Source organism: Ambystoma mexicanum, chromosome 10 (genome assembly GCF_040938575.1).
Source record: "Ambystoma mexicanum isolate Mex_15411 chromosome 10, UKY_AmexF1_1, whole genome shotgun sequence".
Classification (NCBI taxonomy): Eukaryota; Metazoa; Chordata; class Amphibia; order Caudata; family Ambystomatidae; genus Ambystoma; species Ambystoma mexicanum.
Genome location: NC_090932.1, coordinates 680,558,134 through 680,574,788, shown reverse-complemented (window position 1 = coordinate 680,574,788; position 16,655 = coordinate 680,558,134). Strand labels below are relative to the sequence as shown.

General features: G+C 44.6%; 1 protein-coding gene across 3 annotated transcripts in view; it reads right to left on the bottom strand.

The window, feature by feature from the left end:
- The window catches only part of ATR (ATR serine/threonine kinase), a 1,676,349-nt gene that overhangs the window by 47,457 nt on the left and 1,612,237 nt on the right, over positions 1-16,655 (bottom strand). The gene's annotated exons all lie outside the window — the stretch shown is intronic.

Here is a 16,655-nt window from a genome sequence, read left to right as displayed (position 1 = left end):
GGGTAAAACAAGACTATCACTCTCCTTTCCCCTGCAAAGATTCAACACTTGAGTGATTGGGGCATTTCAAGGTTGTCACGATCACGCTGATGAAGGTGTATTTAATGGGGAATCTGCCTCGACAACAAAATTACAAATCACTCGAGTTTGTATAACACCTCTGCTCCTTTCGCGTTGATACTGCACTGTTATAAACTCTGGAATAATTTTGCATAATTACGCTCCCACTTTGGACAATTAATTCTGAAGAGTCCCTGTCCATCAGACACAACAAGGATCTGATTTAAGCAAGTCGTTTTTTTCCTAGTTTATAGTTATGCGCCCATCACCCTATGTCCACTGTTTAGGTAACATGGTGCCCAACCCATTAAGGACATGTTAGCAAGGGTTAGCAAAAAAAAGTAGGTTTCTGATGGTTTTACAGAAGGTGGCCAGCTTGCTGGTTTCATCTAAGTACCATGGAGAATGGTTCTAAACCCAGGGGCTCTGCCTCTGAAAGCCGTCCTTGCTGTGATATTGCTTTTATATTGGGGTGAAATGGCTACAGTGCCAAGCCTGCTGATCATAGTGTAGGGAGGCATCATGCAATGTTATCTTGCAAGTAAACAGGATTTTAGGGTTGAGGAAGGCAAGTTTAAATAGGACATGGGAGGAGAAGACGAGTGAGTGAAGCTCACACCGATTATGCAGTCAGCCTTCCCAGACATATTAATATGTTAGCTGCATTTTGTGCCACCTGAAAGTTAAAAAGTGTGGCGACAAGGCTCCCACAAAGGCACATGAGTCGAAGCAGGAATTAGCTGGAACCCCAAACACACAGACCCCGTGACCCCGTCTGCCTTGGGAATAAAGGCTAACACAGACTTAAGTCTAGGAAGCTCACAATAAACAGACTTAACTGTCACTCCCACACCCGCTTACAAATAGCCCACCATACTCCTACAGTTTTCATTTTGATCACATACTGCCTTTGAGGAGGGGTGAAGATAGTGTAACAGGAGAGATCGTGTAATTCTTTCAACAGCTAAGGGGTGGCAACAAGCATTATTGTTAGCCTATGTGTAATTAAAGCCATTTACTCTTCATCCAGTGCTTGACAACACAGTGGCAGACAGATAATGGTATTTCATATTGGCCTGGCTTGCCACTCACCACTAACAAGATTCAAGTATCTTAGGTATACTAGGGCAAGTCAGACACGTGTATTCTTTGCCGTGACGTGGGCAGAGTTGCAACCACTTTACAGTTTATGTAGGGCATGGATTATACAGACACTCTGTTTTAAACACACCGTAAATAGCATTTCACTGCTGCACTGTGGGGGGCTAATTCAAATCCTTATTGACCAACATAAACCACATTTTCCAATCACATTTGTGTATATATATATATATATATATATATATATATATATGTATGTGGCTTAATGATTTTTCTTTTTAATACAAGTATTGAATGGTTTCCCTCTTTAGAGACCTTCTTTGCAACTGATTGGGAGTTATCTGGAGTTTACCTTTGTACTGATTCTGAATTTGTTTTGCTGGAATAGGATATAAGCCATGGTATTGCAGATACTAAATTCAATACCTATAATCAACTACACAGTAACATTCAGTATATTTATTGACTCTTTTGTTTCTTCATTTATGAGGATTATTTTATATGCAGGTGTTTTATGGACTGAGGATCCAAAATAAATTATGTAGTTTACAGTAAGGACCCGGGAGACCCCTTTGTTGCAGCGGAGGGTTTGAAGAGCAACCTGTTTTTATGATTGTTGACAAACATGTTTATCAGTGCTTTGACCAGGGTTGGCTATCGATGATCATATTCTGTCTGTGAGTATGGCCTTAAAATAACATTGTTGCTGTTCGTATAGGGGATTTCATGTTGAGGCCAGCCTAACTTTATAGGTCTAAAATGGCAAAGAAGACCTCCTCGGGGTCCTCTTAAAGACGGAATTAGTGGCTGTTAGGCAGAAACCTGTGCAGTTCCCTTAGGGACCACTGCAAACGATTTAGGACTACAGGTGGTTGGCAGTAAACCCAATTGGTAGCAGTCTGTACCACCCAGATTTACCTGGTAGCTGTGGCTGAGCAGTCAGACTTCTCTCAAGATGAGTTAGGCAGTATATAGAGTATACACAATAGGTACAGGGATACAGTAGCAGAAGCAAACACTGACCAGAGCTTTGATGTAAAAGTATATAATTATTTATTTAAAGACACACTTGTAAATTACACTAGCACACAGAGAGGTAGTAAATTCAACACACAGTCACTATTCTATATATACAACCCTAATTACCTATTAGACAAGACTTAGTGAGAAACACCACTTATTTTCAGACAGAGGTGAGCGCTTAACATAAGATGCACTCTAATAAGTTATTAAAAAGGGAGGGAAAAGGCAAAGTTAAGAAAGCACACAATTTCAATACTTTTCAAAGAACCACAGTGAGGCAGGTTAGGCAAAGTCTACTGGAGAGCAAGGAAGTTCAAATGCCAGGCCCACTCTTAGAGAGAGCAAGCGAAATGTGTCCAGGATCACACAGTGGGGTTATGCCCAAAGAGTCTTTGTAGATAGTTCACAAAAGATTGAGATCAAGTCAGGAAAAGTTAGTTAACAGGCTGCAGGCTAGCCCAGGTTAGAAAGTCGAGGATTTACTGTCACCCTGAATGATCTGTTGCAAGGGAAGCCAGGAGGGACACAGTACCTGAAAATGGGAAGAACGCTCCAGCGGGGACAGTTGTTCCTGGCAGTGGGTGCAAGTCGGTGTTTCGTCTTGAGGAAGAGGAGCTCTCGACGTGGAGGAAAGCTGAAGGTCGTTGCACTGCCAGGGAAGAAACCAGCTGCAGAGTTTCCCGGTTACAAGGTACCACCCTTTTCTTCGCAGTAGTGGTAAACCGTGGTATTCCGGTTGCCGGGGTGCTTAGCACGGGCAATGCGGCCACGGGATGGTCCAGGAAGGTGAAAAGACGGGCAAACTGGTTATCCCCACCAGTCAAAGGAAGAAGACTCTCTGGGCTGGAGATCTCCTCTGTCGTCGGGAAAAGTGGTGAGACAGTTCAGCAGGGCTCCACCGGTGGTGTCCTCGTTGCAGGTCGGCTCGGCTTCTCCCTCCTCGGATTCTTTAGGTCCTGTGGCGACGTCTGAAGTTCCGGTCCCCAAAGTCCTGCTTTTACGCAGAAAAACCCATTCATTCAGCCTAGCTGTCACTCAAACATGCTAAGTGGTGAGCCACTTGGGCCAATCACACAAGAGTGTGACTTGAGTTGCCGAGGCAACTCAGTCCAGGGTGCCTAAACCCCCTCCCACACCCCCTGTGGTACCCAGACAGAGTGGCACGACTTTTGGAGGCTTCTGTGGAGAAGCCCGCCAAAAAGTGGAACAAAGGGCTCGACTTGGGTTGGAGTCGCAGAAGCGAACACAAATGCCATTTTGGAACCAAGTTTCAGCAAAAAATACCAACCGGTGAATTTATATTAATTTAATAAACCAGCGGTATGTTCGAGGCTATGTTAAAAAGTGGTAGCCTCGAACAATGGGAAAATCCCATAGGAATATATTTGTGGTCGAATATAAAAAGTAGTATCCACTGCCACCAGCCAAAACTCGGTCCGGGGGGACTGGACAGTGCCTCCTCGAACAACAGACCCCGGGGCAATCGAATTGCCCCGACCAGTACGTCCACAATAGGATGGTTTGTACTGGTTCTGTTCACAATTTGAGACTAGTAAAGCCAATGGTGACTTTACATGCCCTGGGAGACAGTAGTCAGCCCCAGGGTATGGAGTCTATGTTTGGGGGTCGCTACGACACCCCTGGGTTACGGCACGGAGGGTGCTGTGTAACCCACATACCAAAAACACATGAAGCCCTATGGGGTAAATGACCCCATAGCCCATAAAACACATACAAAGTCAAAGGAACACCTCAAATCATGTCTAAGAGTGGGAGGAAAAGAGTCTCACTCTTAGCAGGAGAAAAAAATAAACCCCAAAAATCCAGCAAAGCTGCTGGGGAATCACTAGGTTTGGGAAATTAGCCTTAACAGAGAATTCTCCCTAACAGTGGCCATTCCCCCTTCACATAGCTCTCATTGGCCCGGCCAGGCATTCAAATTAGCAATCAATGACAGGCAGGTTGCACCAGATCATTAAATACCTTCTTAGTCTTGGCAAAGGACGGTACAGGAGTCTTCCTCCACACTAATTAGTAGTGTGATTTCTGCTTCAACAACCACACTAGCCTGGTATTTAGAGGAGTAGCAGAGAAGGCATACCCTCAGATGGAAGAGGTTTCAAGCATTACAAGATTAGCAAATCTCTGCAGGACTTAGAAGCGAGTGGACTGAAGAAGGAAGAATGAAATACAAGAGTAAACTACCAGTGGCAGTAATTCACAGGGGAGGAAAAGCAACTCCAACAAAGGAAAGCACAGTTAAGACTCGCTGAGCTGTTATCTCAGTCCACATTTTATAGACCAGTCTGCCTGAAATTATCCAAAAGCAAACCAGTGCCATTTTATAACAGAGTGTAGAGCAGATGATTGGAATGATCACATCGGAATGGTGTGGGATAAGGAACTTATTGTATAGGAATGGATGCAGGTGGTCTGTGTTGGGGCCTGTGAGCACTGTGTGGCCGTCCCAGTCTAACGACTATCAGGTTAAGAGACCTGAATAGCAGGGGCTCCTCTGGCATCAGAAGCACAGCAGACTGAAGCCAGACACCCAAAGGGTGCCTAGAAGCAGGGGGACGACTTACAGAACAAATGCATCTTCCTGAGTAATCAGAGGAAAAAGGAGACCTCAGTTCAGGGAGGCTTGATCGCCAGGCCCTTGAGAAGCAGTTAAGTGTACATGCCTCAATCAAGGAGCAGGAGCTCAAATGCGGGAAGCTGTGGGAGCCTAAATTCTGCCGTTTCATAAAGACTTCTGCGACTGTCAAGGTAGGCCAACGTCCCGAAAAGGTCTCTGCCCTTAGCACATTGTTCCACATAGCCCAACAAAGGAGGTACTATGATATCTGGTTTGAGACCTACTACAGCTCCATCGTGTCGCCCTGAAACTGAACCCACTCGCAGAAAAGTAGCCAATGAAGGGACCTCATGCTCAACTGGGACTCGAAGATGCAGGATGGCGTGAGGCCCAAAAGACGCAGAAAGGCTGAGATGTGACTCTGGATTCAGAAGGGTTTATAGTGATAATACCGAAAACAAAAATCTCGAAAACAAAAGGCCGAAAAAAAAATATCGAATTTTTTTTTATGACGTTTTTTTCTCGAAATGGGGGGGTTCCCCCAACCCCTTTTTTCTATTTTTTTTTATTTTAACCCCTTTTTTTTTTTACTTACCTGACCCCAAAAACACATAAATAAATAAATAATTCGATATTTTTTTTCTCGAGATTTTGTATTCGAGATTTTTGCAGTTCGAGATTTTATTTTCGGTATTTTGACCGACCACCATTCAGAAGATTTGTTCCATCTGCAAGATGTTTTCTACTCATTCCTTGGGAGAGAAAGCCCTAGCTGAACATTTGCCCATAATTGCCCATAAACTGCAGTGACTGCAATGGCATGACATGGGACTTTTTAAATTCCAGGGAGCAGCCCAAGCTTTGCATCAGATCATAGGTGTGGTGCAAGTGAGCCGAAACCAAATCTATGGTGTGAGCACAAATGTGGAGGATTTCTCTCTTCCTCCTGAGATGTACAGACTAACTAAACAAGCCAACAACTTGGTTCAGGCGCTTGCGGTCGAAGAAAAACTAAAGGGTAGGAACTGGTCATGAGTGTCCCCAACCACAGACCACAGGTATTGCCTGTGTTTTGGATGGATCGACACATAAAAGTAGATTTCTTGAAGGTCTAGTGGGTACCAGAAAGCCCTGCAGTTTGCATGCCAGGAGAATCTGGGCAATAATATCTTGAATGTGTTCTTGATCAGGTACAAATCCAGCAGATGTAGATGCATAATGCCTGTGTCCTCCTTCGGCACTACAACCAAAAAATAAAAGGAATGCCAGCCCTTTTATCTAAGGCAGACACCAGCTTTATGGTATTCTTCACCAGTAGTTGCTGAATCTCCTGCAGCAGGAAGGAGATCGGAAGACGGGTTGGATGTGAAGTAGGATGGCTAGGTGAGTGCCAGATGAGAGGGATACAGTAGCCTTGAAACATGATCTGTAAGGCCCGGGCACTGGAGGCGGTGTGCTGTAAAGGGACAACCTCCCACCCATCGAAGTGGGCGAAGGCTAAATTAAAGTGTATCCGGGCGGCAAAAGGGACAGTGGAAGAAGCAACTCCACCTCTCAGAACTTCTGCCATTACCATAGCGAGTGAAATGTAGCTGGCCAGTTTTCCTGGGGAAACCACTGTCTACCATGGAGGGCAAAGGAGATGTGAGACCATAAGAAAAGCCACTGGTAGCTAAAGCAATAGGTCGTTGGACAGCTACACCCAAAGACTTTGCTGTGAACTTTGATGCATTGAAATCCCTCCAGGGCCTCATCAGGTTTAGGACTAAACTTGTTGTCTCCGTCCAAGAGCATATTGAGGACTTTTGTTTGGACGTTCAGCCATACCCTGAAGTTCTCAACTAGGAACATATACTATGTCCATAGCATGAGTCTCACACATTGCAATGTCCAGACCCAACTGCAAAATCTGCCGTCCCACCTCCTTGCCATCCTCCAGAGAGGTAAACCCATCCTTCATTTTGTGCATGAGGAAATGATCCTTAGCTTTGGAGATCACACTCCATACTTTGTGGATGCACTTGTCCAGGGCGCAGGACACATTAACAGCCTTCAAAGCCAGGTTGCCAGAAGCAAAGACCTTATGTCGCTTGCAGTACAGATGTTTTCTCTACCTATAAGGAGAAAAAGAGGGAAAGGTAGCCGACTTAGACCTGGCAGTGGAGGCCTGCACCACCAGGTTCCCAGGCATAGGGTGCATATACAAAAATCCTTGATCCCAGAGAGCCTGGCAATGCTTTTTGGCAATGTCCTGCTCCACATCAGGCGTGCTAGCAGGCTTCAGCCACGCTACCAAGACAGGATCAACAACAGCCAGGTAAAAATGAAGAAGCAACTTACTTGGAGGACCCTGCTAAGGGTCTCCGTAAGGTCAAGGTGATCCATGGGATTTGTGGGAGCAGTCAACCCTAGGTTTTCCACAGCCTTTTTCAACAGTGTTTTGGAAAACATAATGGGCCTCATTACGAGTTTGGAGGTAGCTATGCCCTTAATAAGGGCATGGCTACCTCCAAACTCAGGTCCGGGTCCCCCAAAAGGGGACTTACCGGGCCATTCCGACCTTGGAGGGCCCGGGAAATCCGTTTCGCGGGACCCGGACCCGGTACATCCCCTTCCCAGTTGAGCCCCCATAGGGCTCAATGGGAATGGGGAGGATGCCTGTGGTTAGCATCCTGGACTGCTAGCGGGTCCAGCTCTGCACGTCTGCTCTGGCCAGGCGTGCAGAGCGGGACCCGCTGCAGACCTCGTAATGTGGCGGCCCGGAAGGAACAGTGCCGGTCCCTTACCGGCACAGTTTATTCCGCGGCCGCCACACTCCTAATGAGGCCCAATGTGTTTCCCATGGTATCCAGGCATTGCTTCGAATACATAGTTTTGAATGCCAAAGTTTCGGAAAAAAATGCATCGAAAAAATGTACTTTTTTTGTAGGTAAAGTTTTTTTTGTACTATAATGGGTTTTAAGGGGTAAAAAAACTGGGGTCCATTAAAAAATGCACTTACCGGGCCATTCCGACCTTGGAGGGCCCGGGAAATCCGTTTCGCGGGACCCGGACCCGGTACATCCCCTTCCCAGTTGAGCCCCCATAGGGCTCAATGGGAATGGGGAGGATGCCTGTGGTTAGCATCCTGGACTGCTAGCGGGTCCAGCTCTGCACGTCTGCTCTGGCCAGGCGTGCAGAGCGGGACCCGCTGCAGACCTCGTAATGTGGCGGCCCGGAAGGAACAGTGCCGGTCCCTTACCGGCACAGTTTATTCCGCGGCCGCCACACTCCTAATGAGGCCCAATGTGTTTCCCATGGTATCCAGGCATTGCTTCGAATACATAGTTTTGAATGCCAAAGTTTCGGAAAAAAATGCATCGAAAAAATGTACTTTTTTTGTAGGTAAAGTTTTTTTTGTACTATAATGGGTTTTAAGGGGTAAAAAAACTGGGGTCCATTAAAAAAATGCATTTTGTTTCGAAACTTTGGCATTCAAAACTTTGGCATTCGATGCAGTCACTAGGAACTGTTTCCCATAGGCCGAGCCCTGCATGAAATCAAGCCCTAGCAAGGTATCAAGCCCACCGCCGTCCATAAGTCACAGTCAGTGGCGGCTGGGGAATTTATTTTAACAAGGGTGTGATGAATCCAGTGTAATCATCACTGACTCCCCAGCGGTGCCCTCCTCCCATGTGGCCTGGGGAAGGCAGACGCTACCTGATCCTTACCCTGAGGGTGGTTATATGAGGGAGGACCAAATTGGAGGGGAGAACCACTTGGGAGAAAGGGTGATTCCATCAGAAAAGATGGAGTATTCCCTCCCTTCCCCTGAAGAGAACTCCAAGACACCCAAACTGATAATGGCTTACTGTTACTCTAGTCAAACTATGTATACCTCAAATTTTCACAACACACAGAAAACATCTTCCATTTCTAACATTTCTGTAGATGAAGTTATTGAACATCATTTTGGAAATTCAATTTCATCTATGGACTTCAGCTCCCACAAAGCCTCAAATATTGTGACGAAGAAGAGGAGGGAAGAGTTAATGCAGATTAAGCCAATTCCAAAGACCAATGTGCAGACTAGTTGTTCCATTCAAAATAACATGCTGGGGAACTTTAAAAAAAGCTACCACAACATTCAGAAAAGCAGTATGGGAGAGAACCGCAGTAGGGAATTCGAGCACATTCATGCAGCGGCTCGTGAACATGAGTTACAGACACCGGCATGGCGGGGAAAGAGGAAGGAGCGCAGCAGGCATACCTAAAGGAACCCAGTAGCACCGAGAAGCACAGTGGAACTCATGCAGGTACAGTCGAGCCAGGAAGCATTGTCTTCTAGTTCAGGCCACAGAAGGGAGCCGGCAAGTACACGCGGAGCTACAAGGAACGCTGAAGAGACACGCACACTACCTGGGAAGTCCATCCTGGGAGGAAGCTACACAGCAGAGGCACGACATAAGTTGGGGATGCCACAAATCACTGGGGAGTCTGTCCAGGACCATTGAGGCCCCCGGTGCGTACCGACAAACGAGCAAGCAAGTGAATGAATGAAGTATGTGAGATTGATATTTTGGACAATTCTCAAAGATGATTAAACGTAGGAAAAATCTAATTTTAAATCACAGTTTAAAAGGAAAAAGATTTGAAAACTGACAAGAAAAAGTGCAAGATCGGGATAATTACATATGCATGAAATGCCAATGTGGGGGAGAGATGAAACAAGTGATACCCTAAGCACATTCATTGGACGGAGCAAAGTAGAGGCTAATGTGATATATTGAAAGTAACAATAAAACTCATAGGTACGTCCTGGCAAAGAGAAGGCACCAGGCAGCTGACTGTTGTGGTAAGATACCTGGCAGGGGAGTATAACAGGGGATCTGTAATACCACCAGAGAAAGGATTCATGGCATGGGAGTATTTCAGGCAATACAGCAAAGTTGTGAAAAGACTTTAACAGTGATACAAAATATCTAGCAAGGAAGTCTACCAGGTAACCTGGAAAAAACACCACCTAAATCTTTAAGTTTACAGAATGAGAACTTTGTGAATCTAACAAATACATTGTTGTTCAAGAGAAACACTTTTGTTACAAAAGCATTGATGGATGTTTTATGAGATATTTTGTGAACAAGAATGTTCTGAATCCAGTGTAAAACCCTCAAGGAATTGTTGGATACAGAGATACTTTAGGGATATAAAGGAACTGTTTTTTTAAAATAGACACTTTTGCCATTCTGCCTAAGAATCCAGAGGAAGGGAACTATCCTCTTTTTTCACGAAATTCTCCTGGAAAATCGCTTTTGGATATATTTGTATGCTGTGATTATGAACACATTCTCACTAAACCTTTATCAGAGACATTTCCTTGCTTCCTTAGTTGTAGGTTTCTAGAGTGAGGGTCGTTTAGAAGGTTTTGGACACAAGGACGGTTTCTAAGTTACTAACTACTTGACACAGACTGAATCTTAGTTTAATTCTTAGGTAGGGAACCTCCTTCCTTAGGATAGGGCTAGAGAGGTGTTTGGCCAACCAATTTTCTTTACATAAAAATGTCTGACATTGAGAATACTACAACTTTGTGTCCATCTCTCATTTCTGACCCCTCCCACATCCCTTCTGAGTTTCCTAGGGGTGTCCCAGTTAAGGGTGGACCAGTGAAGGGTGAAGTCCAGCCATTGACTAGCCTCTTAGCCTATGAGCCTTTGCTTTTCTCCCTGTTGCACCTGCGAGTACCCCAAGCTTCCTTATTACTGTACCGTCCTCTCCACACTGGGCTACTTAACTATAATGCATTCAACTCCTGCTCCACCTCATACTTACCTCTCTCTATGGTTTCTCCAATCACGCTACAACTTACTCTGTTCCTATCCCTATTATAAAACTCCCACTAGTCCATCTCTTCTACATCCTTCCAACAAAGCCAACGAGCTAACCATACCTCATCTAACACCTATCCACCTCGCCTCTCTCTTCCTGACACTCAACTTCTCTACTATTCGTTACCTCACCAACTGAACATTCCACTCTAGAATGCTCAGTCTGTATGCAACAAAATGTCATTTATCACTGACTACTTTCACTCCAGCACTCCTTCCCTAGACCTTCTTGTTATCACGGAAACCTGGATTTCTCCATCTGACTCTGCCACTCTGGGGGCCCTACATGACTCCAAACTATCCTGTAATCACTCTCCTTGACTGACTGGCAGAGGTGGACACCTACTCTCTTCCAGGCACACGATGCCTCACAAATGTCCAATGCCACGTCCTCTCCTACCTCTTTTGAATTCACCATCTCTACAATTGCTCTGCCTCACTTGGTTCACATCACCTACATCTATCGCCCTCCTGGTCCCACTGAACCATTCTTTGATGATCATGGGCAACTGCTTTATTCTCTTTCCCCTAAACATAACCTCATTCTCTTACGTGACTTTAACCTTGTCTCTTCAACCACTTCTCAGAAATGTTTTCTTAGTGACCACACGCTCCACTCTATCCATAACCTAGCTACCCACAAAGGGGGTAAACTCTTTGGAGCTCTTATTCATCTCCACCTCTCTCTCAACCACTAACACTACCGTCACAACATCCATATCTGATCGCTCAATTGTTTCTATCACCACCTCCTTTCCACCCTCTGCCCTTTCCTCCCCACGTGCTTCACCTATTACTAAAAGGAAATTTAAACCTTCTGCCATTCCCCCCTTTCTCTCTGACCTACAGTTCTCACAATCCTCCTTCACACCTGATGCCTCTTCCACCAACACTGCATTCTGCAGCTTCCAATCCCTACTGTATGACTCATTCTCCTCTCACTTCCCACTTCTTACTTTCACTCCCAAGTCTCAGCATCCTTAACCATGGGTCACACCATTCATACGCTCTTTCTGCACAGACATGCATCGGCTGCTGCGCAAAAGGAGGCATATCCACTCACATGAGGACCTGCAACTCTACTTCTCTGCTCTGAGCTCTCTCAAGTCCACTCTTGATAGAGCAAAAAGGGAATTCTACCTAACCCTCATTGACTCTCACTCCAACCATCATCCCCGGCTACAGGGCACCCTAAACTCACTCCTCACAAGTCTATGGTTATCAACTCCACTCTCACAGCCAATGAGCTACATATTTCCAAAATTAGAGACTCTCTCCTGACCTTCCTCACACTCCCTCCTCCTACATTTTACACTCTGATTACTCTATCATCATCCTCTGCCTATCTGACACTTTAGTCACACTAATACTGAAGAAGTGCCATCTTTAGTCATGAAGGCTAACCCCTCTCGTAACCCATCAGATGATCTTGCTCCTCAGCTAGTCACGCCTATTGCCCATTTAGTAGCCTCCCACCTCACTGAACTCTTTAAGCTTTTCTTTGACTCTGCTTGCTTTCCCTCTGTTTTCAAAACAGCCACGGTCATCCCTCTCCTAAAAAGCAAGGGGCTGACCCAAATCTACCATCTAACTTTGGTCCGGTGTCACTACTCTAAAGTACTCGAAAGGTGTATGTTCAACCATCTTACCAATTTCTTAGACATACACAACCTTCGAGAGGTTTCTGCTCATGTCACGCCACGGAAACTACTCTCGTGAATGTGCCCAACTTCAATGCATCTGCTAAGCACTCCAACCTATCCTCTATCCTAATTCTCCTTAACCTGTGTTGCCTTTGACACCGTCGATAACCCCGATCTCCTTAATAATCTCTTTCTTCTTGGGCCTCGTGATCAAGCACTTGCCTAGATTGAATCCTATCTTGCACCTCACCAATTCTCTATCTCGTGGAGCAACAACACCTCTCAATTTACTCCTCTAAACGTTGGTGTTCCACAAGGCTCTGTCTTGAGTCCACTCCTCTTGACACTCTACTCTTGGGGCGCTAATCTCCTCCTTTGGGTTCTCATAAGTCTTTGCAAATGATGCCCAAATAATGTTCTCTTTTCCTGAACTCTCCTCTGATCTCTCTATCAAAATTTCCAAATGTCTCTCTGCCATTAAATATTGGAAAGCTTTGCACTCTCTGATGTGAAATGGTCTTCTCTGCCAAAAGCTTGCTCATCTCTTCCTCTGCCTATCCAGTTCCCGCCTGACACTCTCCCCTACTCCTCAGCTAGAAAGCACAGCGTCATCTATGATACTTCTCACAGCTTCTCGACATTCATCTCCAAAACTGGAACAGCAGCTTGCCTCAAACTCATAAATATTAGGAAAATCTGGCACCTCCTTCCTTTCAACACAGCCAAGCATCTCTTAACCACTCTTATCTTCTCTAAACTGGAGTACTGTGCCAGCATCCTCTTTGGTCTTCCCATTTATGCTTTCTGTCTTCTCAACAAGATCATTAACTTCGCTACTAGGACTCTCTTTGAACTCCCTCATAAAACAGGGCCAGATTTACATTTCTTCTCCTGGTTCACAAATGTATCCACGGTAAAGCTCCACTGTACGTATCCTCCAGAATCCAACTCTATATGCCTTCTCGTATTCTCTGCCTCCTCAACTACCCTTGTGGCTCCTCGCCCTCCCTCTGCTTGCCCCTGCTTCAGTTCTTTCTCTCTTCTTGCATGGAATTCTCTTCACCCGGACATCCAAGAAACAGTCCACACAGATTTGTTCAAAACCAAACTAAAAGCCTACATCCTCACCTCTGAGTTACCCTCTTAACCTACCTCTCATCTGCCTGTTAGCTAACCTTTTTCCATCGCCTCCAACCTGTCTCTGTCCCTCACTTCCTCTAACTCCAGTATAGCACTTCATCCATCATGGTAACATCCTGAGCACAGTTGGCCGTACCGCCTGCATGCACTTAAACATGTCCAATGTTGGTTGTCCTTAATCTATGTATGTTCACTTATGTATTGTCCCCGGTGACTGTTGCAATTACTCCCCTGCAAAACATGGTCAGAATGTCCTTCAAACTCACCCCATTGTAAGAAGCTCACTGCTTCCCGTAAAATCGGATTTCTTATCTATTGTATGTTCTTTTGTGATCAAAATAACATGGTTCCTCCTGTATATAAATAAATAATATAAATAAGTATGTAGCTGATAACCCTGCTACACACTACATCTTGAATTTATCAAGGAATTACTTGTATTTACAATGATGAATAATGTTTCTGTCTTTAACAGTGACAAGTACACGCAGATCAAAGGAGTAGGGATGGGGAGATGCTATGCACCCTTTCTAGCTAATCTATTCATGGCACAGTGTGAGCAGACACATGTACTGGGTTATAACATACTATCACAACATGTTCACAATTGGTATCGTTATATCAACATTTTTCTACTATGGGGTGTCAGACCTGAGGAGTTTAGAGAATATACAGAGTATCTCAACTCTTATAACTTCGGGCTTGAACTAGTTGGACTTATACATGGTACAGAGATCTCTATTTTGAATCGGACAATCTACATTAAGGACTATAGGAAACATTCGCGACTAGAAAGACTTGTGTACAGGCGTGTTATAAAATACTTATATCATAAACAAACCTACTGTAAACCAACTGAGGTAAATTCAACTCTATTGGCAACTAGCTGCCATTTGAAGCATGTCATAGGGAATATTAGGGTGGGGGAAATCATACAGGCACAGCGAAATTGCAGTGAAGCACATGTGACAGATGCAGAGATAGAAACAGTCAGGAACAGATTTAATCAAAGAGGCTACAGATGTGAGAACTTAGAAGCAGCAGACTGTAGAGCTAGGCCTAAATCTAGAGAAGAATTGATCATGGGAAGAATAGTTATGTTATTATTTGTGTTTGTAGAAAATATTTCATAGGGAGTACTATCCGAGAATTGCGGGAACGCATTAGGGAGCATCTGAGTACTATCGGTAGCCAAGACCCGAGATTTCCCTTGGCACAACAAAGAAACAAAGTGCATCAGATAGAGAATAAAAAGGATCTGAGATGTCTTACCATTGATCAAGGGAAACACTCAATAAGGGGACAAGAACCAGAAGAATGGAAGCGAAATACATATGCAAATGAACTTGTGGTGTTTCTCTGATATGGATATGACATAGCAGGAATCTTTCCTCCTTGTGTCCATGCATGTAATTCATGCACTATTTATTACTGAAAGAATGTTTTGCACACACAATGGAGCATGCATACAATATGATGGCAGAAGTGCCGTGGATGATTAATCTGTAGTATAATATTACTGGATTGGGAAACATATCTTTTTGGAGCAGAGCATTTCAAAATAATTGTTGCATTCTTATTTTCACATTAATCTGTGGCTATTATGCTTTGCGCTTTTACGTAACATGCACCAAAGAGTATCAATGAGTGGCAATGTACATTCATATGCAGATGCATATTATTTGAACATCTTGCTCTCAGCATCACCGCTACATTACTTCTATTTCAATATTAATATATTAGCACATGTATATTGCCATGCACAACTTTCCTTCTTGTGGGTGGGACAAATATTGATATGCAAATTCCTTTTTTTCCTCTGTGAACGGTGCAGGGAGCTAAAACGTGGTTGTAGTCCCTCCTGAGTGGAAGAAATTCCATAGTAGAGGGTATTTGACCCATCTTTGTTCTCAGTAGAGGGGCTCCCACACTCTTTCAACTTTAATTCTAGCGTCCATATTTACTTTGGATTCCGGTTGACATGATTAGAAATCCTTATTTAGATACACTAGCAATTCAACATCGTTAAATTCATTTACAGGTATTGGAAGGACAAAGTATCAGGAGCCATCAGTTAATTGTGCGCAGGGCGAATCACCTGAACATTTCTTCATATCCTTTTCAGCATTCTTAATTATTTGTATTTATTGAATTTTATACCGCGCTTTAAGCCAAAGCGCTTTACATGGAACAACAGGTAATACATAAGAAGCAATTCAATATAAGTCATGAGTCAAAATAACCAAGAACAATATATGCAGGACAATTTGCACAGATCAATAGTGTAAGGATAGAACAATTGTGGGAAATAGAAGAGAACTGTCAGGTGGGAGATTGGAGTAGGTGGGATTTTAAGGAGGTGAGGAAAGATGAATAAGAGGCGATGGAGCAGATTGGAAGAGGGAGGGAATTCCAGTAGAGTGGGGCCAGGAGCTGGAAGGAGCGGAAGCGGGATGGGGCGCATGGTGTGGGTGGCACAGTGAGTAGGAAGTGATCAGCGGAACGGAGTGGGCGAGAGGGAGAGTAGAATGAGAGGAGGGAGGAAAGGTAGGGAGGAGCGAGATCATAAAGAGATTTGAAGACGAGGCAGAGGAAGTTGAATTTGAGTTGAGAGTGAAAAGAGAGCCAGCCTAGAGAGGTGGGTGAAGAGGAGATGGAGTCATGGGGAGAAAGAGAACAAAGAGAACGGATGGCAGAATGGTAGAGGGATTTGAGGGGGGATAGATGTGAGGCGGGGAGGCCAAAGCGGAGAGCTGAGCAGTAGAAGAGTCGAGAAAAGATTAGAGAAGACATTAGGAGTTTAGAGGCGGGAAAAGTAAGAAAAGGTCAAATTTTGCAAATATTGTAAAGAAGGAAGCGACAAGCACGGGAGGTAAGAGATGTGGTGAGTGAAGGAGAGGTTTGTATGGAATACATTACTGACTGTAATCGTATTTCTGGTGCTTGTATCTGCTTCGATTCACATGCTATGCATAGGCCGACATCTAGTGGAAGCTGCGGAGTATTACAGTTGTTGTTTTTGAAATTCGAAAAAGGGACGTCGACAGGGCGTGCCAGTAATAGTATCCCTAGTGTGACGTCCGCTGTACCCATGATCCCTCAAGCATCGAGGTACTTCAGATTGTTTTTCTTCTGACATGAGGTAGTATGAGTGTCATGCGAGTACAGTTGTATCCAAGCAGATATATGTAGAAGCTCATATAACATCTGTACACCTTCTCTCAGGGGAGAAAGGGTGGGTGC